Genomic DNA, 24,756 nt, shown 5'->3' with positions numbered 1-24,756 from the left:
GACAGGCCGGGCGGGAAGGAGCCGGTCAGGCGGGGGCCCAGGACAGTGACGGGCCTGGCCGGGGAGGAGTGCGTCAGGCAGGGGCAGAGGAGACGGGCTGGGTAAGGGTTAGGGTTACAGTTAGGGCACAATTCACAATCGCAAAGATGTGGAAGCGACCCGAGTGCCCATCCATCCAGGAGTGCATTAATAAAATGTGGCGCGTGGACACCACGGAGTGCCATTCGGCTGTGAGGAGCAGCGGTGAGAGGGCGCCTCTCGTGTTCTCCTGGCCAGAGCTGGAACCCGTTCCAGTAGGCCAGGTATCCCAAGAATGGACACACGAGCACCACGTGAGCGCGCTCACCGGCAAATTGGTACGAACGGATGGACACCTAAGTGGACGGAGAGGAATCACCTTCATCGGGTGGGTGTCGGGCGGGTGGGGGGAGGGGATGGGCATACACATCCATTGGGAATGGGGTGGGTGCGCACCGACTGGGGGATGGGCGCACGTGAAGCTCTGACCCGAGGGGGGAGGCTTGGAGAGGGCAACGTACCCGACCTTAACATTGGTACCCCCACGATACGCTGGAGCAACATGAGAGGTATATGAATAAGAACACAGCGGGGAGGGGGGCACGGGCAACACATGTCACCTGAATACTTGGACTCCCATCATCTGCTTGAAAAGAGAGAGAAAAGAAAATGCAATAATAGAGGTAAGGGACACTTTTTAAAAATAATGAATCCGAAGAGAAAAGTAAAAGGAAGCCTGTGGAGCAGGTCTGGGTGTGACTCCGGATCCCCCAACATCAGGTGCCACCACCAAAGATTCCTACGTGTAGCCCATAGAACCCCAAAAGCAACGGGACGAGTTCTGGTCACACACTCCCTCAAAATGACATCCTGGCCTTCTTCTGGAACTCCCTCCCCTCTCAGACTCTCAAGGTTTCCTCCAGCGTGTCGGTTCCCACAGAGCAGACCTTTGGTCTGAGACCTGACAGTCCAGATGCCACGCGTGCTGCCGCGTGGCGGCGGTGTCGCGGCTCGGGACAAGAGGAGGCCCCACGGTGCGGGCTGGGGCGCCAGGCACCGCGGCGGGCGCTGAGGGTGGGGGTCACCCCCACCCCGGGCCGCCGCCGCGCTCCCAGAAAGGGGACAGAACAAGAGGCCAAAAAAAAACAAAAACAAAAAAGAAGCAGCCTGTGGCACCCGGTATTCCCAGGCGGTCTCCCATCCAAGTACTAACGAGGCCCGACCCTGCTTAGCTTCCGAGACCAGACGAGATCGGGCGCGTTCAGGGTGGTGTGGCCGTGGACGGCGGAGGGCGCCCCTGCCCCGCTCAAGAAGCCGAGCCTCTCTGCGCTAACCCCGCCGCCTCCTCCCGCCCCACGCACGCCCCGCGCCGGGCCGGGCCTGTTGAGTTCGCCGCCGGGTCCAGCGGGCTCCGAGGGACGGGGGTGATGGGCGGGGCGGGGCGGGGGGCTGTCTCTCTACACACACACACACACTCACACTCACTCACACTCACACAAGATGCGCCTCCACGGCTGGACTCGTCAAGGTGGAGCCCTTCCAGCCCCCCTCGTCTCCTCCCCCGGCCTCGGCCTCCTTCACCTACCCGCTGCCCACCCCCAGCGCGTCGCCACCGCTGACTGCGCACGCGCGCGCGGGGCGCTCGCCCTTTGACCCCAGCCAGGGGCCGCCCTCCCCCACAACCCCTTTCAGCTGCGCCCCCCCTCGCCCTGTTGCTGGGCGGCCGCCTATTCCCCCGGGCCAGGGCTGGGGCACAGCGCAAGGGGGAGGGGAGCCAGTGTATGGGGCGTCTCTCTCTGGGGAGGTGTCCCATGGGTGGGGTGGGGTGGGGTGGCGTGGTTTGTGGGGCGCTGAAGAAATCAGTCCCCTCCATCTCCTACCTCTGGAAAACGCCCAAGCCCGTGGAGAACTGCCGGCACCGCTTCGTGGGGGCCGGGACCCTCCTCTGTGTCCTCCTGTGGCCCGGTCCAAGGGGCCTGGGCCTGGCCGGGGCTGCATTGGACCCCGACCACCCTGGCGTGTGGACTCGCTAAAAGTCGGCGATTAGATATTGGATTCCAGCTTCCTTGAGGTCATTTCACTAATGAGTGCACCGGGAAGGGTTTCCTAATCCATCTGTGAGGGTGGCAACTGAAAGAGAATTTTTTTTTTTTTTTTTATGAGACACAGTCTCGCTTTGTTGCCTAGGCTAGAGTGAGTGCAGTGGCGTTAGCCTAGCTCACAGCAACCTCAAACTCCTGGGCTCAAGCAATCCTTCTGCCTCAGCCTCCCAAGTAGCTGGGACTACAGGCATGCGCCACCATGCCTGGCTCATTTTCCTATATATATTAGTTGGCCAATTAATTTCTTTCTATTTACAGTAGAGACCGGGTCTGGCTCTTGCTCAGGCTGGTTTCGAACTCCTGACCTCGAGCAATCCGCCCGCCTCGGCCTCCCAGAGAGCTAGGATTACAGGCTTGAGCCACCGCGCCCGGCCTGAAAGAGAATTTGAAAGCTGACAGAATAGGCGAGGAAAGGCATAGGAGATTTCCACACCCAGTAAGGAAGCCTTTCCCGAAATGGAAGAAAGAAAGGAGCAAACAGAGACACCGGTAGCCCGCCCGGATGAGAGTCTGCCCCTGAGAGAAAGTACCCTGACCAGGCTCACCCGTGGGTGGGTGGCGAGCTAGCGGCATTCAGAAGAGCGAGGCCCGCAGTCTGTGCGGAAGACACCTGCACTCGGGTGTGTGTGGCGGCACGATTCCCAAGCAGCTCCAGATGTTAAACCAAGGAGAAGCCAGGGAGTTCCCAACGCCCCAGGTGTCCTCAGCCCACGACTGGCTGCTGTGGGAATGCGAAGCCCGGCTCCTTGTCTCAGAGCGGGGTTCCCAGGAGGATCAGGCTGAAGCTGGGACTTGGCCTCAAAGTGTCCCCTCGCATGGCCACCCCCTTCCCCTTCCTGCTCCTCTACTCCTGGTGCCCCTCCATCCAGGGGCCAGACCTTAAAGAGTCACCGCAAGAGAATCCTGGTCCCAAGGGAGCCTTCTGGGGGACCGGTGCTGAGAGAGGTTGTGGGCATGGCCCGCTGGGGCTCTGCCCGACCCAGGGCTGAGAGATGCAACCTCCCAGCTCTGGGTCCCTGCAGGAAGTGTTGGCAAACACAGGGCCGGTCCTCCAAAGGCCCAGGTGCAGGGAGCCCAGGCCAAGCAGCCTGTGGAAGAAGCCACTTGCCGTGCCACCCCGGGAACACGACTGCAGGCCCCGGCCCTTCCCACCTCCTCCTCCTCCTCCTCCCACCCGCACCCCCCCCCCCCCGACATGGCACAGGGCTCGGAGACACCTCAGACTCTTGCTACCCAAAGTGCAAAGGGCATCAGTTGCTCCTCCAAACCCCCCGCCCAGCAGACCACGTTGTCCAGCCAGCCCCCGGGCCTCCCTGGGGTGCCCAGCACAAAAGTGCAGACACCCACCGGACCCTCAGTCTCAGTTTTCGGAGGTTTTTGCCACTCTAAGGACCCGCAGGCCAGCTGGGCCTTCGGGCAGGACAGAGAGCCCCGGGATCCCATCAGGAGGCGGTCCCCACCTCCGCGGCTCTCCCCTTGCGGGGGGCGGCAGCCGGCAGCCGCAGGGCCTCAGGGAAGACACCAGGCTGGGCCCCCCCCGCGGCACAGCCGGGGCACGTCCCCCGCACGCGACTTAGGGACCGCTGCTGGAGACTGCTGCGGCCACCCTGCTGCCGGGTTTCTGGAGGGCTTCCTGGAAGCAGCGTCCACACCAAGCCCTTGGAAGGCCCAGGCGACGGAGGAGCCGGTCAGGCAGGGGCCGAGGACGGTGAGAGGCCCGGCGGGAAGGAGCATGTCAGGCAGGGGCAGAGGACGGTGACAGGCCGGGCGGGAAGGAGCCGGTCAGGCGGGGGCCCAGGACAGTGACGGGCCTGGCCGGGGAGGAGTGCGTCAGGCAGGGGCAGAGGAGACGGGCTGGGTAAGGGTTAGGGTTACAGTTAGGGCACAATTCACAATCGCAAAGATGTGGAAGCGACCCGAGTGCCCATCCATCCAGGAGTGCATTAATAAAATGTGGCGCGTGGACACCACGGAGTGCCATTCGGCTGTGAGGAGCAGCGGTGAGAGGGCGCCTCTCGTGTTCTCCTGGCCAGAGCTGGAACCCGTTCCAGTAGGCCAGGTATCCCAAGAATGGACACACGAGCACCACGTGAGCGCGCTCACCGGCAAATTGGTACGAACGGATGGACACCTAAGTGGACGGAGAGGAATCACCTTCATCGGGTGGGTGTCGGGCGGGTGGGGGGAGGGGATGGGCATACACATCCATTGGGAATGGGGTGGGTGCGCACCGACTGGGGGATGGGCGCACGTGAAGCTCTGACCCGAGGGGGGAGGCTTGGAGAGGGCAACGTACCCGACCTTAACATTGGTACCCCCACGATACGCTGGAGCAACATGAGAGGTATATGAATAAGAACACAGCGGGGAGGGGGGCACGGGCAACACATGTCACCTGAATACTTGGACTCCCATCATCTGCTTGAAAAGAGAGAGAAAAGAAAATGCAATAATAGAGGTAAGGGACACTTTTTAAAAATAATGAATCCGAAGAGAAAAGTAAAAGGAAGCCTGTGGAGCAGGTCTGGGTGTGACTCCGGATCCCCCAACATCAGGTGCCACCACCAAAGATTCCTACGTGTAGCCCATAGAACCCCAAAAGCAACGGGACGAGTTCTGGTCACACACTCCCTCAAAATGACATCCTGGCCTTCTTCTGGAACTCCCTCCCCTCTCAGACTCTCAAGGTTTCCTCCAGCGTGTCGGTTCCCACAGAGCAGACCTTTGGTCTGAGACCTGACAGTCCAGATGCCACGCGTGCTGCCGCGTGGCGGCGGTGTCGCGGCTCGGGACAAGAGGAGGCCCCACGGTGCGGGCTGGGGCGCCAGGCACCGCGGCGGGCGCTGAGGGTGGGGGTCACCCCCACCCCGGGCCGCCGCCGCGCTCCCAGAAAGGGGACAGAACAAGAGGCCAAAAAAAAACAAAAACAAAAAAGAAGCAGCCTGTGGCACCCGGTATTCCCAGGCGGTCTCCCATCCAAGTACTAACGAGGCCCGACCCTGCTTAGCTTCCGAGACCAGACGAGATCGGGCGCGTTCAGGGTGGTGTGGCCGTGGACGGCGGAGGGCGCCCCTGCCCCGCTCAAGAAGCCGAGCCTCTCTGCGCTAACCCCGCCGCCTCCTCCCGCCCCACGCACGCCCCGCGCCGGGCCGGGCCTGTTGAGTTCGCCGCCGGGTCCAGCGGGCTCCGAGGGACGGGGGTGATGGGCGGGGCGGGGCGGGGGGCTGTCTCTCTACACACACACACACACTCACACTCACTCACACTCACACAAGATGCGCCTCCACGGCTGGACTCGTCAAGGTGGAGCCCTTCCAGCCCCCCTCGTCTCCTCCCCCGGCCTCGGCCTCCTTCACCTACCCGCTGCCCACCCCCAGCGCGTCGCCACCGCTGACTGCGCACGCGCGCGCGGGGCGCTCGCCCTTTGACCCCAGCCAGGGGCCGCCCTCCCCCACAACCCCTTTCAGCTGCGCCCCCCCTCGCCCTGTTGTTGGGCGGCCGCCTATTCCCCCGGGCCAGGGCTGGGGCACAGCGCAAGGGGGAGGGGAGCCAGTGTATGGGGCGTCTCTCTCTGGGGAGGTGTCCCATGGGTGGGGTGGGGTGGCGTGGTTTGTGGGGCGCTGAAGAAATCAGTCCCCTCCATCTCCTACCTCTGGAAAACGCCCAAGCCCGTGGAGAACTGCCGGCACCGCTTCGTGGGGGCCGGGACCCTCCTCTGTGTCCTCCTGTGGCCCGGTCCAAGGGGCCTGGGCCTGGCCGGGGCTGCATTGGACCCCGACCACCCTGGCGTGTGGACTCGCTAAAAGTCGGCGATTAGATATTGGATTCCAGCTTCCTTGAGGTCATTTCACTAATGAGTGCACCGGGAAGGGTTTCCTAATCCATCTGTGAGGGTGGCAACTGAAAGAGAATTTTTTTTTTTTTTTTTATGAGACACAGTCTCGCTTTGTTGCCTAGGCTAGAGTGAGTGCAGTGGCGTTAGCCTAGCTCACAGCAACCTCAAACTCCTGGGCTCAAGCAATCCTTCTGCCTCAGCCTCCCAAGTAGCTGGGACTACAGGCATGCGCCACCATGCCTGGCTCATTTTCCTATATATATTAGTTGGCCAATTAATTTCTTTCTATTTACAGTAGAGACCGGGTCTGGCTCTTGCTCAGGCTGGTTTCGAACTCCTGACCTCGAGCAATCCGCCCGCCTCGGCCTCCCAGAGAGCTAGGATTACAGGCTTGAGCCACCGCGCCCGGCCTGAAAGAGAATTTGAAAGCTGACAGAATAGGCGAGGAAAGGCATAGGAGATTTCCACACCCAGTAAGGAAGCCTTTCCCGAAATGGAAGAAAGAAAGGAGCAAACAGAGACACCGGTAGCCCGCCCGGATGAGAGTCTGCCCCTGAGAGAAAGTACCCTGACCAGGCTCACCCGTGGGTGGGTGGCGAGCTAGCGGCATTCAGAAGAGCGAGGCCCGCAGTCTGTGCGGAAGACACCTGCGCTCGGGTGTGTGTGGCGGCACGATTCCCAAGCAGCTCCAGATGTTAAACCAAGGAGAAGCCAGGGAGTTCCCAACGCCCCAGGTGTCCTCAGCCCACGACTGGCTGCTGTGGGAATGCGAAGCCCGGCTCCTTGTCTCAGAGCGGGGTTCCCAGGAGGATCAGGCTGAAGCTGGGACTTGGCCTCAAAGTGTCCCCTCGCATGGCCACCCCCTTCCCCTTCCTGCTCCTCTACTCCTGGTGCCCCTCCATCCAGGGGCCAGACCTTAAAGAGTCACCGCAAGAGAATCCTGGTCCCAAGGGAGCCTTCTGGGGGACCGGTGCTGAGAGAGGTTGTGGGCATGGCCCGCTGGGGCTCTGCCCGACCCAGGGCTGAGAGATGCAACCTCCCAGCTCTGGGTCCCTGCAGGAAGTGTTGGCAAACACAGGGCCGGTCCTCCAAAGGCCCAGGTGCAGGGAGCCCAGGCCAAGCAGCCTGTGGAAGAAGCCACTTGCCGTGCCACCCCGGGAACACGACTGCAGGCCCCGGCCCTTCCCACCTCCTCCTCCTCCTCCTCCCACCCGCACCCCCCCCCCCCGACATGGCACAGGGCTCGGAGACACCTCAGACTCTTGCTACCCAAAGTGCAAAGGGCATCAGTTGCTCCTCCAAACCCCCCGCCCAGCAGACCACGTTGTCCAGCCAGCCCCCGGGCCTCCCTGGGGTGCCCAGCACAAAAGTGCAGACACCCACCGGACCCTCAGTCTCAGTTTTCGGAGGTTTTTGCCACTCTAAGGACCCGCAGGCCAGCTGGGCCTTCGGGCAGGACAGAGAGCCCCGGGATCCCATCAGGAGGCGGTCCCCACCTCCGCGGCTCTCCCCTTGCGGGGGGCGGCAGCCGGCAGCCGCAGGGCCTCAGGGAAGACACCAGGCTGGGGCCCCCCCCGCGGCACAGCCGGGGCACGTCCCCCGCACGCGACTTAGGGACCGCTGCTGGAGACTGCTGCGGCCACCCTGCTGCCGGGTTTCTGGAGGGCTTCCTGGAAGCAGCGTCCACACCAAGCCCTTGGAAGGCCCAGGCGACGGAGGAGCCGGTCAGGCAGGGGCCGAGGACGGTGAGAGGCCCGGCGGGAAGGAGCATGTCAGGCAGGGGCAGAGGACGGTGACAGGCCGGGCGGGAAGGAGCCGGTCAGGCGGGGGCCCAGGACAGTGACGGGCCTGGCCGGGGAGGAGTGCGTCAGGCAGGGGCAGAGGAGACGGGCTGGGTAAGGGTTAGGGTTACAGTTAGGGCACAATTCACAATCGCAAAGATGTGGAAGCGACCCGAGTGCCCATCCATCCAGGAGTGCATTAATAAAATGTGGCGCGTGGACACCACGGAGTGCCATTCGGCTGTGAGGAGCAGCGGTGAGAGGGCGCCTCTCGTGTTCTCCTGGCCAGAGCTGGAACCCGTTCCAGTAGGCCAGGTATCCCAAGAATGGACACACGAGCACCACGTGAGCGCGCTCACCGGCAAATTGGTACGAACGGATGGACACCTAAGTGGACGGAGAGGAATCACCTTCATCGGGTGGGTGTCGGGCGGGTGGGGGGAGGGGATGGGCATACACATCCATTGGGAATGGGGTGGGTGCGCACCGACTGGGGGATGGGCGCACGTGAAGCTCTGACCCGAGGGGGGAGGCTTGGAGAGGGCAACGTACCCGACCTTAACATTGGTACCCCCACGATACGCTGGAGCAACATGAGAGGTATATGAATAAGAACACAGCGGGGAGGGGGGCACGGGCAACACATGTCACCTGAATACTTGGACTCCCATCATCTGCTTGAAAAGAGAGAGAAAAGAAAATGCAATAATAGAGGTAAGGGACACTTTTTAAAAATAATGAATCCGAAGAGAAAAGTAAAAGGAAGCCTGTGGAGCAGGTCTGGGTGTGACTCCGGATCCCCCAACATCAGGTGCCACCACCAAAGATTCCTACGTGTAGCCCATAGAACCCCAAAAGCAACGGGACGAGTTCTGGTCACACACTCCCTCAAAATGACATCCTGGCCTTCTTCTGGAACTCCCTCCCCTCTCAGACTCTCAAGGTTTCCTCCAGCGTGTCGGTTCCCACAGAGCAGACCTTTGGTCTGAGACCTGACAGTCCAGATGCCACGCGTGCTGCCGCGTGGCGGCGGTGTCGCGGCTTGGGACAAGAGGAGGCCCCACGGTGCGGGCTGGGGCGCCAGGCACCGCGGCGGGCGCTGAGGGTGGGGGTCACCCCCACCCCGGGCCGCCGCCGCGCTCCCAGAAAGGGGACAGAACAAGAGGCCAAAAAAAAACAAAAACAAAAAAGAAGCAGCCTGTGGCACCCGGTATTCCCAGGCGGTCTCCCATCCAAGTACTAACGAGGCCCGACCCTGCTTAGCTTCCGAGACCAGACGAGATCGGGCGCGTTCAGGGTGGTGTGGCCGTGGACGGCGGAGGGCGCCCCTGCCCCGCTCAAGAAGCCGAGCCTCTCTGCGCTAACCCCGCCGCCTCCTCCCGCCCCACGCACGCCCCGCGCCGGGCCGGGCCTGTTGAGTTCGCCGCCGGGTCCAGCGGGCTCCGAGGGACGGGGGTGATGGGCGGGGCGGGGCGGGGGGCTGTCTCTCTACACACACACACACACTCACACTCACTCACACTCACACAAGATGCGCCTCCACGGCTGGACTCGTCAAGGTGGAGCCCTTCCAGCCCCCCTCGTCTCCTCCCCCGGCCTCGGCCTCCTTCACCTACCCGCTGCCCACCCCCAGCGCGTCGCCACCGCTGACTGCGCACGCGCGCGCGGGGCGCTCGCCCTTTGACCCCAGCCAGGGGCCGCCCTCCCCCACAACCCCTTTCAGCTGCGCCCCCCCTCGCCCTGTTGTTGGGCGGCCGCCTATTCCCCCGGGCCAGGGCTGGGGCACAGCGCAAGGGGGAGGGGAGCCAGTGTATGGGGCGTCTCTCTCTGGGGAGGTGTCCCATGGGTGGGGTGGGGTGGCGTGGTTTGTGGGGCGCTGAAGAAATCAGTCCCCTCCATCTCCTACCTCTGGAAAACGCCCAAGCCCGTGGAGAACTGCCGGCACCGCTTCGTGGGGGCCGGGACCCTCCTCTGTGTCCTCCTGTGGCCCGGTCCAAGGGGCCTGGGCCTGGCCGGGGCTGCATTGGACCCCGACCACCCTGGCGTGTGGACTCGCTAAAAGTCGGCGATTAGATATTGGATTCCAGCTTCCTTGAGGTCATTTCACTAATGAGTGCACCGGGAAGGGTTTCCTAATCCATCTGTGAGGGTGGCAACTGAAAGAGAATTTTTTTTTTTTTTTTTATGAGACACAGTCTCGCTTTGTTGCCTAGGCTAGAGTGAGTGCAGTGGCGTTAGCCTAGCTCACAGCAACCTCAAACTCCTGGGCTCAAGCAATCCTTCTGCCTCAGCCTCCCAAGTAGCTGGGACTACAGGCATGCGCCACCATGCCTGGCTCATTTTCCTATATATATTAGTTGGCCAATTAATTTCTTTCTATTTACAGTAGAGACCGGGTCTGGCTCTTGCTCAGGCTGGTTTCGAACTCCTGACCTCGAGCAATCCGCCCGCCTCGGCCTCCCAGAGAGCTAGGATTACAGGCTTGAGCCACCGCGCCCGGCCTGAAAGAGAATTTGAAAGCTGACAGAATAGGCGAGGAAAGGCATAGGAGATTTCCACACCCAGTAAGGAAGCCTTTCCCGAAATGGAAGAAAGAAAGGAGCAAACAGAGACACCGGTAGCCCGCCCGGATGAGAGTCTGCCCCTGAGAGAAAGTACCCTGACCAGGCTCACCCGTGGGTGGGTGGCGAGCTAGCGGCATTCAGAAGAGCGAGGCCCGCAGTCTGTGCGGAAGACACCTGCGCTCGGGTGTGTGTGGCGGCACGATTCCCAAGCAGCTCCAGATGTTAAACCAAGGAGAAGCCAGGGAGTTCCCAACGCCCCAGGTGTCCTCAGCCCACGACTGGCTGCTGTGGGAATGCGAAGCCCGGCTCCTTGTCTCAGAGCGGGGTTCCCAGGAGGATCAGGCTGAAGCTGGGACTTGGCCTCAAAGTGTCCCCTCGCATGGCCACCCCCTTCCCCTTCCTGCTCCTCTACTCCTGGTGCCCCTCCATCCAGGGGCCAGACCTTAAAGAGTCACCGCAAGAGAATCCTGGTCCCAAGGGAGCCTTCTGGGGGACCGGTGCTGAGAGAGGTTGTGGGCATGGCCCGCTGGGGCTCTGCCCGACCCAGGGCTGAGAGATGCAACCTCCCAGCTCTGGGTCCCTGCAGGAAGTGTTGGCAAACACAGGGCCGGTCCTCCAAAGGCCCAGGTGCAGGGAGCCCAGGCCAAGCAGCCTGTGGAAGAAGCCACTTGCCGTGCCACCCCGGGAACACGACTGCAGGCCCCGGCCCTTCCCACCTCCTCCTCCTCCTCCTCCCACCCGCACCCCCCCCCCCGACATGGCACAGGGCTCGGAGACACCTCAGACTCTTGCTACCCAAAGTGCAAAGGGCATCAGTTGCTCCTCCAAACCCCCCGCCCAGCAGACCACGTTGTCCAGCCAGCCCCCGGGCCTCCCTGGGGTGCCCAGCACAAAAGTGCAGACACCCACCGGACCCTCAGTCTCAGTTTTCGGAGGTTTTTGCCACTCTAAGGACCCGCAGGCCAGCTGGGCCTTCGGGCAGGACAGAGAGCCCCGGGATCCCATCAGGAGGCGGTCCCCACCTCCGCGGCTCTCCCCTTGCGGGGGGCGGCAGCCGGCAGCCGCAGGGCCTCAGGGAAGACACCAGGCTGGGGCCCCCCCCGCGGCACAGCCGGGGCACGTCCCCCGCACGCGACTTAGGGACCGCTGCTGGAGACTGCTGCGGCCACCCTGCTGCCGGGTTTCTGGAGGGCTTCCTGGAAGCAGCGTCCACACCAAGCCCTTGGAAGGCCCAGGCGACGGAGGAGCCGGTCAGGCAGGGGCCGAGGACGGTGAGAGGCCCGGCGGGAAGGAGCATGTCAGGCAGGGGCAGAGGACGGTGACAGGCCGGGCGGGAAGGAGCCGGTCAGGCGGGGGCCCAGGACAGTGACGGGCCTGGCCGGGGAGGAGTGCGTCAGGCAGGGGCAGAGGAGACGGGCTGGGTAAGGGTTAGGGTTACAGTTAGGGCACAATTCACAATCGCAAAGATGTGGAAGCGACCCGAGTGCCCATCCATCCAGGAGTGCATTAATAAAATGTGGCGCGTGGACACCACGGAGTGCCATTCGGCTGTGAGGAGCAGCGGTGAGAGGGCGCCTCTCGTGTTCTCCTGGCCAGAGCTGGAACCCGTTCCAGTAGGCCAGGTATCCCAAGAATGGACACACGAGCACCACGTGAGCGCGCTCACCGGCAAATTGGTACGAACGGATGGACACCTAAGTGGACGGAGAGGAATCACCTTCATCGGGTGGGTGTCGGGCGGGTGGGGGGAGGGGATGGGCATACACATCCATTGGGAATGGGGTGGGTGCGCACCGACTGGGGGATGGGCGCACGTGAAGCTCTGACCCGAGGGGGGAGGCTTGGAGAGGGCAACGTACCCGACCTTAACATTGGTACCCCCACGATACGCTGGAGCAACATGAGAGGTATATGAATAAGAACACAGCGGGGAGGGGGGCACGGGCAACACATGTCACCTGAATACTTGGACTCCCATCATCTGCTTGAAAAGAGAGAGAAAAGAAAATGCAATAATAGAGGTAAGGGACACTTTTTAAAAATAATGAATCCGAAGAGAAAAGTAAAAGGAAGCCTGTGGAGCAGGTCTGGGTGTGACTCCGGATCCCCCAACATCAGGTGCCACCACCAAAGATTCCTACGTGTAGCCCATAGAACCCCAAAAGCAACGGGACGAGTTCTGGTCACACACTCCCTCAAAATGACATCCTGGCCTTCTTCTGGAACTCCCTCCCCTCTCAGACTCTCAAGGTTTCCTCCAGCGTGTCGGTTCCCACAGAGCAGACCTTTGGTCTGAGACCTGACAGTCCAGATGCCACGCGTGCTGCCGCGTGGCGGCGGTGTCGCGGCTCGGGACAAGAGGAGGCCCCACGGTGCGGGCTGGGGCGCCAGGCACCGCGGCGGGCGCTGAGGGTGGGGGTCACCCCCACCCCGGGCCGCCGCCGCGCTCCCAGAAAGGGGACAGAACAAGAGGCCAAAAAAAAACAAAAACAAAAAAGAAGCAGCCTGTGGCACCCGGTATTCCCAGGCGGTCTCCCATCCAAGTACTAACGAGGCCCGACCCTGCTTAGCTTCCGAGACCAGACGAGATCGGGCGCGTTCAGGGTGGTGTGGCCGTGGACGGCGGAGGGCGCCCCTGCCCCGCTCAAGAAGCCGAGCCTCTCTGCGCTAACCCCGCCGCCTCCTCCCGCCCCACGCACGCCCCGCGCCGGGCCGGGCCTGTTGAGTTCGCCGCCGGGTCCAGCGGGCTCCGAGGGACGGGGGTGATGGGCGGGGCGGGGCGGGGGGCTGTCTCTCTACACACACACACACACTCACACTCACTCACACTCACACAAGATGCGCCTCCACGGCTGGACTCGTCAAGGTGGAGCCCTTCCAGCCCCCCTCGTCTCCTCCCCCGGCCTCGGCCTCCTTCACCTACCCGCTGCCCACCCCCAGCGCGTCGCCACCGCTGACTGCGCACGCGCGCGCGGGGCGCTCGCCCTTTGACCCCAGCCAGGGGCCGCCCTCCCCCACAACCCCTTTCAGCTGCGCCCCCCCTCGCCCTGTTGCTGGGCGGCCGCCTATTCCCCCGGGCCAGGGCTGGGGTACAGCGCAAGGGGGAGGGGAGCCAGTGTATGGGGCGTCTCTCTCTGGGGATGTGTCCCATGGGTGGGGTGGGGTGGGGTGGCGTGGTTTGTGGGGCGCTGAAGAAATCAGTCCCCTCCATCTCCTACCTCTGGAAAACGCCCAAGCCCGTGGAGAACTGCCGGCACCGCTTCGTGGGGGCCGGGACCCTCCTCTGTGTCCTCCTGTGGCCCGGTCCAAGGGGCCTGGGCCTGGCCGGGGCTGCATTGGACCCCGACCACCCTGGCGTGTGGACTCGCTAAAAGTCGGCGATTAGATATTGGATTCCAGCTTCCTTGAGGTCATTTCACTAATGAGTGCACCGGGAAGGGTTTCCTAATCCATCTGTGAGGGTGGCAACTGAAAGAGAATTTTTTTTTTTTTTTTTATGAGACACAGTCTCGCTTTGTTGCCTAGGCTAGAGTGAGTGCAGTGGCGTTAGCCTAGCTCACAGCAACCTCAAACTCCTGGGCTCAAGCAATCCTTCTGCCTCAGCCTCCCAAGTAGCTGGGACTACAGGCATGCGCCACCATGCCTGGCTCATTTTCCTATATATATTAGTTGGCCAATTAATTTCTTTCTATTTACAGTAGAGACCGGGTCTGGCTCTTGCTCAGGCTGGTTTCGAACTCCTGACCTCGAGCAATCCGCCCGCCTCGGCCTCCCAGAGAGCTAGGATTACAGGCTTGAGCCACCGCGCCCGGCCTGAAAGAGAATTTGAAAGCTGACAGAATAGGCGAGGAAAGGCATAGGAGATTTCCACACCCAGTAAGGAAGCCTTTCCCGAAATGGAAGAAAGAAAGGAGCAAACAGAGACACCGGTAGCCCGCCCGGATGAGAGTCTGCCCCTGAGAGAAAGTACCCTGACCAGGCTCACCCGTGGGTGGGTGGCGAGCTAGCGGCATTCAGAAGAGCGAGGCCCGCAGTCTGTGCGGAAGACACCTGCACTCGGGTGTGTGTGGCGGCACGATTCCCAAGCAGCTCCAGATGTTAAACCAAGGAGAAGCCAGGGAGTTCCCAACGCCCCAGGTGTCCTCAGCCCACGACTGGCTGCTGTGGGAATGCGAAGCCCGGCTCCTTGTCTCAGAGCGGGGTTCCCAGGAGGATCAGGCTGAAGCTGGGACTTGGCCTCAAAGTGTCCCCTCGCATGGCCACCCCCTTCCCCTTCCTGCTCCTCTACTCCTGGTGCCCCTCCATCCAGGGGCCAGACCTTAAAGAGTCACCGCAAGAGAATCCTGGTCCCAAGGGAGCCTTCTGGGGGACCGGTGCTGAGAGAGGTTGTGGGCATGGCCCGCTGGGGCTCTGCCCGACCCAGGGCTGAGAGATGCCACCTCCCAGCTCTGGGTCCCTGCAGGAAGTGTTGGCAAACACAGGGCCGGTCCTCCAAAGGCCCAGGTGCAGGGAGCCCAGGCCAAGCAGCCTGTGGAAGAAGCCACTTGCCGTGCCACCCCGGGAACACGACTGCAGGCCCCGGCCCTTCCCACCTCCTCCTCCTCCTCCTCCCACCCGCACCCCCCCCCCGACATGGCACAGGGCTCGGAGACACCTCAGACTCTTGCTACCCAAAGTGCAAAGGGCATCAGTTGCTCCTCCAAACCCCCCGCCCAGCAGACCACGTTGTCCAGCCAGCCCCCGGGCCTCCCTGGGGTGCCCAGCACAAAAGTGCAGACACCCACCGGACCCTCAGTCTCAGTTTTCGGAGGTTTTTGCCACTCTAAGGACCCGCAGGCCAGCTGGGCCTTCGGGCAGGACAGAGAGCCCCGGGATCCCATCAGGAGGCGGTCCCCACCTCCGCGGCTCTCCCCTTGCGGGGGGCGGCAGCCGGCAGCCGCAGGGCCTCAGGGAAGACACCAGGCTGGGCCCCCCCCGCGGCACAGCCGGGGCACGTCCCCCGCACGCGACTTAGGGACCGCTGCTGGAGACTGCTGCGGCCACCCTGCTGCCGGGTTTCTGGAGGGCTTCCTGGAAGCAGCGTCCACACCAAGCCCTTGGAAGGCCCAGGCGACGGAGGAGCCGGTCAGGCAGGGGCCGAGGACGGTGAGAGGCCCGGCGGGAAGGAGCATGTCAGGCAGGGGCAGAGGACGGTGACAGGCCGGGCGGGAAGGAGCCGGTCAGGCGGGGGCCCAGGACAGTGACGGGCCTGGCCGGGGAGGAGTGCGTCAGGCAGGGGCAGAGGAGACGGGCTGGGTAAGGGTTAGGGTTACAGTTAGGGCACAATTCACAATCGCAAAGATGTGGAAGCGACCCGAGTGCCCATCCATCCAGGAGTGCATTAATAAAATGTGGCGCGTGGACACCACGGAGTGCCATTCGGCTGTGAGGAGCAGCGGTGAGAGGGCGCCTCTCGTGTTCTCCTGGCCAGAGCTGGAACCCGTTCCAGTAGGCCAGGTATCCCAAGAATGGACACACGAGCACCACGTGAGCGCGCTCACCGGCAAATTGGTACGAACGGATGGACACCTAAGTGGACGGAGAGGAATCACCTTCATCGGGTGGGTGTCGGGCGGGTGGGGGGAGGGGATGGGCATACACATCCATTGGGAATGGGGTGGGTGCGCACCGACTGGGGGATGGGCGCACGTGAAGCTCTGACCCGAGGGGGGAGGCTTGGAGAGGGCAACGTACCCGACCTTAACATTGGTACCCCCACGATACGCTGGAGCAACATGAGAGGTATATGAATAAGAACACAGCGGGGAGGGGGGCACGGGCAACACATGTCACCTGAATACTTGGACTCCCATCATCTGCTTGAAAAGAGAGAGAAAAGAAAATGCAATAATAGAGGTAAGGGACACTTTTTAAAAATAATGAATCCGAAGAGAAAAGTAAAAGGAAGCCTGTGGAGCAGGTCTGGGTGTGACTCCGGATCCCCCAACATCAGGTGCCACCACCAAAGATTCCTACGTGTAGCCCATAGAACCCCAAAAGCAACGGGACGAGTTCTGGTCACACACTCCCTCAAAATGACATCCTGGCCTTCTTCTGGAACTCCCTCCCCTCTCAGACTCTCAAGGTTTCCTCCAGCGTGTCGGTTCCCACAGAGCAGACCTTTGGTCTGAGACCTGACAGTCCAGATGCCACGCGTGCTGCCGCGTGGCGGCGGTGTCGCGGCTCGGGACAAGAGGAGGCCCCACGGTGCGGGCTGGGGCGCCAGGCACCGCGGCGGGCGCTGAGGGTGGGGGTCACCCCCACCCCGGGCCGCCGCCGCGCTCCCAGAAAGGGGACAGAACAAGAGGCCAAAAAAAAACAAAAACAAAAAAGAAGCAGCCTGTGGCACCCGGTATTCCCAGGCGGTCTCCCATCCAAGTACTAACGAGGCCCGACCCTGCTTAGCTTCCGAGACCAGACGAGATCGGGCGCGTTCAGGGTGGTGTGGCCGTGGACGGCGGAGGGCGCCCCTGCCCCGCTCAAGAAGCCGAGCCTCTCTGCGCTAACCCCGCCGCCTCCTCCCGCCCCACGCACGCCCCGCGCCGGGCCGGGCCTGTTGAGTTCGCCGCCGGGTCCAGCGGGCTCCGAGGGACGGGGGTGATGGGCGGGGCGGGGCGGGGGGCTGTCTCTCTACACACACACACACACACACACACTCACACTCACTCACACTCACACAAGATGCGCCTCCACGGCTGGACTCGTCAAGGTGGAGCCCTTCCAGCCCCCCTCGTCTCCTCCCCCGGCCTCGGCCTCCTTCACCTACCCGCTGCCCACCCCCAGCGCGTCGCCACCGCTGACTGCGCACGCGCGCGCGGGGCGCTCGCCCTTTGACCCCAGCCAGGGGCCGCCCTCCCCCACAACCCCTTTCAGCTGCGCCCCCCCTCGCCCTGTTGTTGGGCGGCCGCCTATTCCCCCGGGCCAGGGCTGGGGCACAGCGCAAGGGGGAGGGGAGCCAGTGTATGGGGCGTCTCTCTCTGGGGATGTGTCCCATGGGTGGGGTGGGGTGGCGTGGTTTGTGGGGCGCTGAAGAAATCAGTCCCCTCCATCTCCTACCTCTGGAAAACGCCCAAGCCCGTGGAGAACTGCCGGCACCGCTTCGTGGGGGCCGGGACCCTCCTCTGTGTCCTCCTGTGGCCCGGTCCAAGGGGCCTGGGCCTGGCCGGGGCTGCATTGGACCCCGACCACCCTGGCGTGTGGACTCGCTAAAAGTCGGCGATTAGATATTGGATTCCAGCTTCCTTGAGGTCATTTCACTAATGAGTGCACCGGGAAGGGTTTCCTAATCCATCTGTGAGGGTGGCAACTGAAAGAGAATTTTTTTTTTTTTTTTTATGAGACACAGTCTCGCTTTGTTGCCTAGGCTAGAGTGAGTGCAGTGGCGTTAGCCTAGCTCACAGCAACCTCAAACTCCTGGGCTCAAGCAATCCTTCTGCCTCAGCCTCCCAAGTAGCTGGGACTACAGGCATGCGCCACCATGCCTGGCTCATTTTCCTATATATATTAGTTGGCCAATTAATTTTTTCTATTTACAGTAGAGACCGGGTCTGGCTCTTGCTCAGGCTGGTTTCGAACTCCTGACCTCGAGCAATCCGCCCGCCTCGGCCTCCCAGAGAGCTAGGATTACAGGCTTGAGCCACCGCGCCCGGCCTGAAAGAGAATTTGAAAGCTGACAGAATAGGCGAGGAAAGGCATAGGAGATTTCCACACCCAGTAAGGAAGCCTTTCCCGAAATGGAAGAAAGAAAGGAGCAAACAGAGACACCGGTAGCCCGCCCGGATGAGAGTCTGCCCCTGAGAGAAAGTACCCTGACCAGGCTCACCCGTGGGTGGGTGGCGAGCTAGCGGCATTCAGAAGAGCGAGGCCCGCAGTCTGTGCGGAAGACACCTGCACTCGGGTGTGTGTGGCGGCACGATTCCCAAGCAGCTCCAGATGTTAAACCAAGGAGAAGCCAGGGAGTTCCCAACGCCCCAGGTGTCCTCAGCCCACGACTGGCTGCTGTGGGAATGCGAAGCCCGGCTCCTTGTCTCAGAGCGGGGTTCCCAGGAGGATCAGGCTGAAGCTGGGACTTGGCCTCAAAGTGTCCCCTCGCATGGCCACCCCCTTCCCCTTCCTGCTCCTCTACTCCTGGTGCCCCTCCATCCAGGGGCCAGACCTTAAAGAGTCACCGCAAGAGAATCCTGGTCCCAAGGGAGCCTTCTGGGGGACCGGTGCTGAGAGAGGTTGTGGGCATGGCCCGCTGGGGCTCTGCCCGACCCAGGGCTGAGAGATGCCACCTCCCAGCTCTGGGTCCCTGCAGGAAGTGTTGGCAAACACAGGGCCGGTCCTCCAAAGGCCCAGGTGCAGGGAGCCCAGGCCAAGCAGCCTGTGGAAGAAGCCACTTGCCGTGCCACCCCGGGAACACGACTGCAGGCCCCGGCCCTTCCCACCTCCTCCTCCTCCTCCTCCCACCCGCACCCCCCCCCCGACATGGCACAGGGCTCGGAGACACCTCAGACTCTTGCTACCCAAAGTGCAAAGGGCATCAGTTGCTCCTCCAAACCCCCCGCCCAGCAGACCACGTTGTCCAGCCAGCCCCCGGGCCTCCCTGGGGTGCCCAGCACAAAAGTGCAGACACCCACCGGACCCTCAGTCTCAGTTTTCGGAGGTTTTTGCCACTCTAAGGACCCGCAGGCCAGCTGGGCCTTCGGGCAGGACAGAGAGCCCCGGGATCCCATCAGGAGGCGGTCCCCACCTCCGCGGCTCTCCCCTTGCGGGGGGCGGCAGCCGGCAGCCGCAGGGCCTCAGGGAAGACACCAGGCTGGGGCCCCCCCCGCGGCACAGCCGGGGCACGTCCCCCGCACGCGACTTAGGGACCGCTGCTGGAGACTGCTGCGGCCACCCTGCTGCCGGGTTTCTGGAGGGCTTCCTGGAAGCAGCGTCCACACCAAGCCCTTGGAAGGCCCAGGCGACGGAGGAGCCGGTCAGGCAGGGGCCGAGGACGGTGAGAGGCCCGGCGGGAAGGAGCATGTCAGGCAGGGGCAGAGGACGGTGACAGGCCGGGCGGGAAGGAGCCGGTCAGGCGGGGGCCCAGGACAGTGACGGGCCTGGCCGGGGAGGAGTGCGTCAGGCAGGGGCAGAGGAGACGGGCTGGGTAAGGGTTAGGGTTACAGTTAGGGCACAATTCACAATCGCAAAGATGTGGAAGCGACCCGAGTGCCCATCCATCCAGGAGTGCATTAATAAAATGTGGCGCGTGGACACCACGGAGTGCCATTCGGCTGTGAGGAGCAGCGGTGAGAGGGCGCCTCTCGTGTTCTCCTGGCCAGAGCTGGAACCCGTTCCAGTAGGCCAGGTATCCCAAGAATGGACACACGAGCACCACGTGAGCGCGCTCACCGGCAAATTGGTACGAACGGATGGACACCTAAGTGGACGGAGAGGAATCACCTTCATCGGGTGGGTGTCGGGCGGGTGGGGGGAGGGGATGGGCATACACATCCATTGGGAATGGGGTGGGTGCGCACCGACTGGGGGATGGGCGCACGTGAAGCTCTGACCCGAGGGGGGAGGCTTGGAGAGGGCAACGTACCCGACCTTAACATTGGTACCCCCACGATACGCTGGAGCAACATGAGAGGTATATGAATAAGAACACAGCGGGGAGGGGGGCACGGGCAACACATGTCACCTGAATACTTGGACTCCCATCATCTGCTTGAAAAGAGAGAGAAAAGAAAATGCAATAATAGAGGTAAGGGACACTTTTTAAAAATAATGAATCCGAAGAGAAAAGTAAAAGGAAGCCTGTGGAGCAGGTCTGGGTGTGACTCCGGATCCCCCAACATCAGGTGCCACCACCAAAGATTCCTACGTGTAGCCCATAGAACCCCAAAAGCAACGGGACGAGTTCTGGTCACACACTCCCTCAAAATGACATCCTGGCCTTCTTCTGGAACTCCCTCCCCTCTCAGACTCTCAAGGTTTCCTCCAGCGTGTCGGTTCCCACAGAGCAGACCTTTGGTCTGAGACCTGACAGTCCAGATGCCACGCGTGCTGCCGCGTGGCGGCGGTGTCGCGGCTCGGGACAAGAGGAGGCCCCACGGTGCGGGCTGGGGCGCCAGGCACCGCGGCGGGCGCTGAGGGTGGGGGTCACCCCCACCCCGGGCCGCCGCCGCGCTCCCAGAAAGGGGACAGAACAAGAGGCCAAAAAAAAACAAAAACAAAAAAGAAGCAGCCTGTGGCACCCGGTATTCCCAGGCGGTCTCCCATCCAAGTACTAACGAGGCCCGACCCTGCTTAGCTTCCGAGACCAGACGAGATCGGGCGCGTTCAGGGTGGTGTGGCCGTGGACGGCGGAGGGCGCCCCTGCCCCGCTCAAGAAGCCGAGCCTCTCTGCGCTAACCCCGCCGCCTCCTCCCGCCCCACGCACGCCCCGCGCCGGGCCGGGCCTGTTGAGTTCGCCGCCGGGTCCAGCGGGCTCCGAGGGACGGGGGTGATGGGCGGGGCGGGGCGGGGGGCTGTCTCTCTACACACACACACACACTCACACTCACTCACACTCACACAAGATGCGCCTCCACGGCTGGACTCGTCAAGGTGGAGCCCTTCCAGCCCCCCTCGTCTCCTCCCCCGGCCTCGGCCTCCTTCACCTACCCGCTGCCCACCCCCAGCGCGTCGCCACCGCTGACTGCGCACGCGTGCGCGGGGCGCTCGCCCTTTGACCCCAGCCAGGGGCCGCCCTCCCCCACAACCCCTTTCAGCTGCGCCCCCCCTCGCCCTGTTGTTGGGCGGCCGCCTATTCCCCCGGGCCAGGGCTGGGGCACAGCGCAAGGGGGAGGGGAGCCAGTGTATGGGGCGTCTCTCTCTGGGGATGTGTCCCATGGGTGGGGTGGGGTGGCGTGGTTTGTGGGGCGCTGAAGAAATCAGTCCCCTCCATCTCCTACCTCTGGAAAACGCCCAAGCCCGTGGAGAACTGCCGGCACCGCTTCGTGGGGGCCGGGACCCTCCTCTGTGTCCTCCTGTGGCCCGGTCCAAGGGGCCTGGGCCTGGCCGGGGCTGCATTGGACCCCGACCACCCTGGCGTGTGGACTCGCTAAAAGTCGGCGATTAGATATTGGATTCCAGCTTCCTTGAGGTCATTTCACTAATGAGTGCACCGGGAAGGGTTTCCTAATCCATCTGTGAGGGTGGCAACTGAAAGAGAATTTTTTTTTTTTTTTTTATGAGACACAGTCTCGCTTTGTTGCCTAGGCTAGAGTGAGTGCAGTGGCGTTAGCCTAGCTCACAGCAACCTCAAACTCCTGGGCTCAAGCAATCCTTCTGCCTCAGCCTCCCAAGTAGCTGGGACTACAGGCATGCGCCACCATGCCTGGCTCATTTTCCTATATATATTAGTTGGCCAATTAATTTCTTTCTATTTACAGTAGAGACCGGGTCTGGCTCTTGCTCAGGCTGGTTTCGAACTCCTGACCTCGAGCAATCCGCCCGCCTCGGCCTCCCAGAGAGCTAGGATTACAGGCTTGAGCCACCGCGCCCGGCCTGAAAGAGAATTTGAAAGCTGACAGAATAGGCGAGGAAAGGCATAGGAGATTTCCACACCCAGTAAGGAAGCCTTTCCCGAAATGGAAGAAAGAAAGGAGCAAACAGAGACACCGGTAGCCCGCCCGGATGAGAGTCTGCCCCTGAGAGAAAGTACCCTGACCAGGCTCACCCGTGGGTGGGTGGCGAGCTAGCGGCATTCAGAAGAGCGAGGCCCGCAGTCTGTGCGGAAGACACCTGCACTCGGGTGTGTGTGGCGGCACGATTCCCAAGCAGCTCCAGATGTTAAACCAAGGAGAAGCCAGGGAGTTCCCAACGCCCCAGGTGTCCTCAGCCCACGACTGGCTGCTGTGGGAATGCGAAGCCCGGCTCCTTGTCTCAGAGCGGGGTTCCCAGGAGGATCAGGCTGAAGCTGGGACTTGGCCTCAAAGTGTCCCCTCGCATGGCCACCCCCTTCCCCTTCCTGCTCCTCTACTCCTGGTGCCCCTCCATCCAGGGGCCAGACCTTAAAGAGTCACCGCAAGAGAATCCTGGTCCCAAGGGAGCCTTCTGGGGGACCGGTGCTGAGAGAGGTTGTGGGCATGGCCCGCTGGGGCTCTGCCCGACCCAGGGCTGAGAGATGCAACCTCCCAGCTCTGGGTCCCTGCAGGAAGTGTTGGCAAACACAGGGCCGGTCCTCCAAAGGCCCAGGTGCAGGGAGCCCAGGCCAAGCAGCCTGTGGAAGAAGCCACTTGCCGTGCCACCCCGGGAACACGACTGCAGGCCCCGGCCCTTCCCACCTCCTCCTCCTCCTCCTCCCACCCGCACCCCCCCCCCGACATGGCACAGGGCTCGGAGACACCTCAGACTCTTGCTACCCAAAGTGCAAAGGGCATCAGTTGCTCCTCCAAACCCCCCGCCCAGCAGACCACGTTGTCCAGCCAGCCCCCGGGCCTCCCTGGGGTGCCCAGCACAAAAGTGCAGACACCCACCGGACCCTCAGTCTCAGTTTTCGGAGGTTTTTGCCACTCTAAGGACCCGCAGGCCAGCTGGGCCTTCGGGCAGGACAGAGAGCCCCGGGATCCCATCAGGAGGCGGTCCCCACCTCCGCGGCTCTCCCCTTGCGGGGGGCGGCAGCCGGCAGCCGCAGGGCCTCAGGGAAGACACCAGGCTGGGGCCCCCCCCGCGGCACAGCCGGGGCACGTCCCCCGCACGCGACTTAGGGACCGCTGCTGGAGACTGCTGCGGCCACCCTGCTGCCGGGTTTCTGGAGGGCTTCCTGGAAGCAGCGTCCACACCAAGCCCTTGGAAGGCCCAGGCGACGGAGGAGCCGGTCAGGCAGGGGCCGAGGACGGTGAGAGGCCCGGCGGGAAGGAGCATGTCAGGCAGGGGCAGAGGACGGTGACAGGCCGGGCGGGAAGGAGCCGGTCAGGCGGGGGCCCAGGACAGTGACGGGCCTGGCCGGGGAGGAGTGCGTCAGGCAGGGGCAGAGGAGACGGGCTGGGTAAGGGTTAGCGTTACAGTTAGGGCACAATTCACAATCGCAAAGATGTGGAAGCGACCCGAGTGCCCATCCATCCAGGAGTGCATTAATAAAATGTGGCGCGTGGACACCACGGAGTGCCATTCGGCTGTGAGGAGCAGCGGTGAGAGGGCGCCTCTCGTGTTCTCCTGGCCAGAGCTGGAACCCGTTCCAGTAGGCCAGGTATCCCAAGAATGGACACACGAGCACCACGTGAGCGCGCTCACCGGCAAATTGGTACGAACGGATGGACACCTAAGTGGACGGAGAGGAATCACCTTCATCGGGTGGGTGTCGGGCGGGTGGGGGGAGGGGATGGGCATACACATCCATTGGGAATGGGGTGGGTGCGCACCGACTGGGGGATGGGCGCACGTGAAGCTCTGACCCGAGGGGGGAGGCTTGGAGAGGGCAACGTACCCGACCTTAACATTGGTACCCCCACGATACGCTGGAGCAACATGAGAGGTATATGAATAAGAACACAGCGGGGAGGGGGGCACGGGCAACACATGTCACCTGAATACTTGGACTCCCATCATCTGCTTGAAAAGAGAGAGAAAAGAAAATGCAATAATAGAGGTAAGGGACACTTTTTAAAAATAATGAATCCGAAGAGAAAAGTAAAAGGAAGCCTGTGGAGCAGGTCTGGGTGTGACTCCGGATCCCCCAACATCAGGTGCCACCACCAAAGATTCCTACGTGTAGCCCATAGAACCCCAAAAGCAACGGGACGAGTTCTGGTCACACACTCCCTCAAAATGACATCCTGGCCTTCTTCTGGAACTCCCTCCCCTCTCAGACTCTCAAGGTTTCCTCCAGCGTGTCGGTTCCCACAGAGCAGACCTTTGGTCTGAGACCTGACAGTCCAGATGCCACGCGTGCTGCCGCGTGGCGGCGGTGTCGCGGCTCGGGACAAGAGGAGGCCCCACGGTGCGGGCTGGGGCGCCAGGCACCGCGGCGGGCGCTGAGGGTGGGGGTCACCCCCACCCCGGGCCGCCGCCGCGCTCCCAGAAAGGGGACAGAACAAGAGGCCAAAAAAAAACAAAAACAAAAAAGAAGCAGCCTGTGGCACCCGGTATTCCCAGGCGGTCTCCCATCCAAGTACTAACGAGGCCCGACCCTGCTTAGCTTCCGAGACCAGACGAGATCGGGCGCGTTCAGGGTGGTGTGGCCGTGGACGGCGGAGGGCGCCCCTGCCCCGCTCAAGAAGCCGAGCCTCTCTGCGCTAACCCCGCCGCCTCCTCCCGCCCCACGCACGCCCCGCGCCGGGCCGGGCCTGTTGAGTTCGCCGCCGGGTCCAGCGGGCTCCGAGGGACGGGGGTGATGGGCGGGGCGGGGCGGGGGGCTGTCTCTCTACACACACACACACACACACACACTCACACTCACTCAC

General features: G+C 62.6%; 7 pseudogenes; all 7 read right to left on the bottom strand.

Annotated features, from left to right (window-relative positions):
* Positions 1–1,182: 1,182 nt before the first annotated feature.
* LOC142875979 (uncharacterized) lies at positions 1,183–1,301 on the bottom strand (annotated as a pseudogene).
* Positions 1,302–5,059: 3,758 nt separating this feature from the next.
* LOC142875978 (uncharacterized) lies at positions 5,060–5,178 on the bottom strand (annotated as a pseudogene).
* A 3,753-nt stretch (positions 5,179–8,931) lies between these two features.
* Positions 8,932–9,050, bottom strand: LOC142875977 (uncharacterized; annotated as a pseudogene).
* A 3,752-nt stretch (positions 9,051–12,802) lies between these two features.
* LOC142875976 (uncharacterized) lies at positions 12,803–12,921 on the bottom strand (annotated as a pseudogene).
* A 3,755-nt stretch (positions 12,922–16,676) lies between these two features.
* Positions 16,677–16,795, bottom strand: LOC142875975 (uncharacterized; annotated as a pseudogene).
* A 3,758-nt stretch (positions 16,796–20,553) lies between these two features.
* On the bottom strand, positions 20,554–20,672 carry LOC142875974 (uncharacterized; annotated as a pseudogene).
* A 3,751-nt stretch (positions 20,673–24,423) lies between these two features.
* Positions 24,424–24,542, bottom strand: LOC142875972 (uncharacterized; annotated as a pseudogene).
* Positions 24,543–24,756: the final 214 nt, after the last annotated feature.

Source organism: Microcebus murinus, chromosome 14 (genome assembly GCF_040939455.1).
Source record: "Microcebus murinus isolate Inina chromosome 14, M.murinus_Inina_mat1.0, whole genome shotgun sequence".
Taxonomy (NCBI): Eukaryota; Metazoa; Chordata; class Mammalia; order Primates; family Cheirogaleidae; genus Microcebus; species Microcebus murinus.
This window is presented reverse-complemented; position numbering and strand designations above follow the sequence as displayed.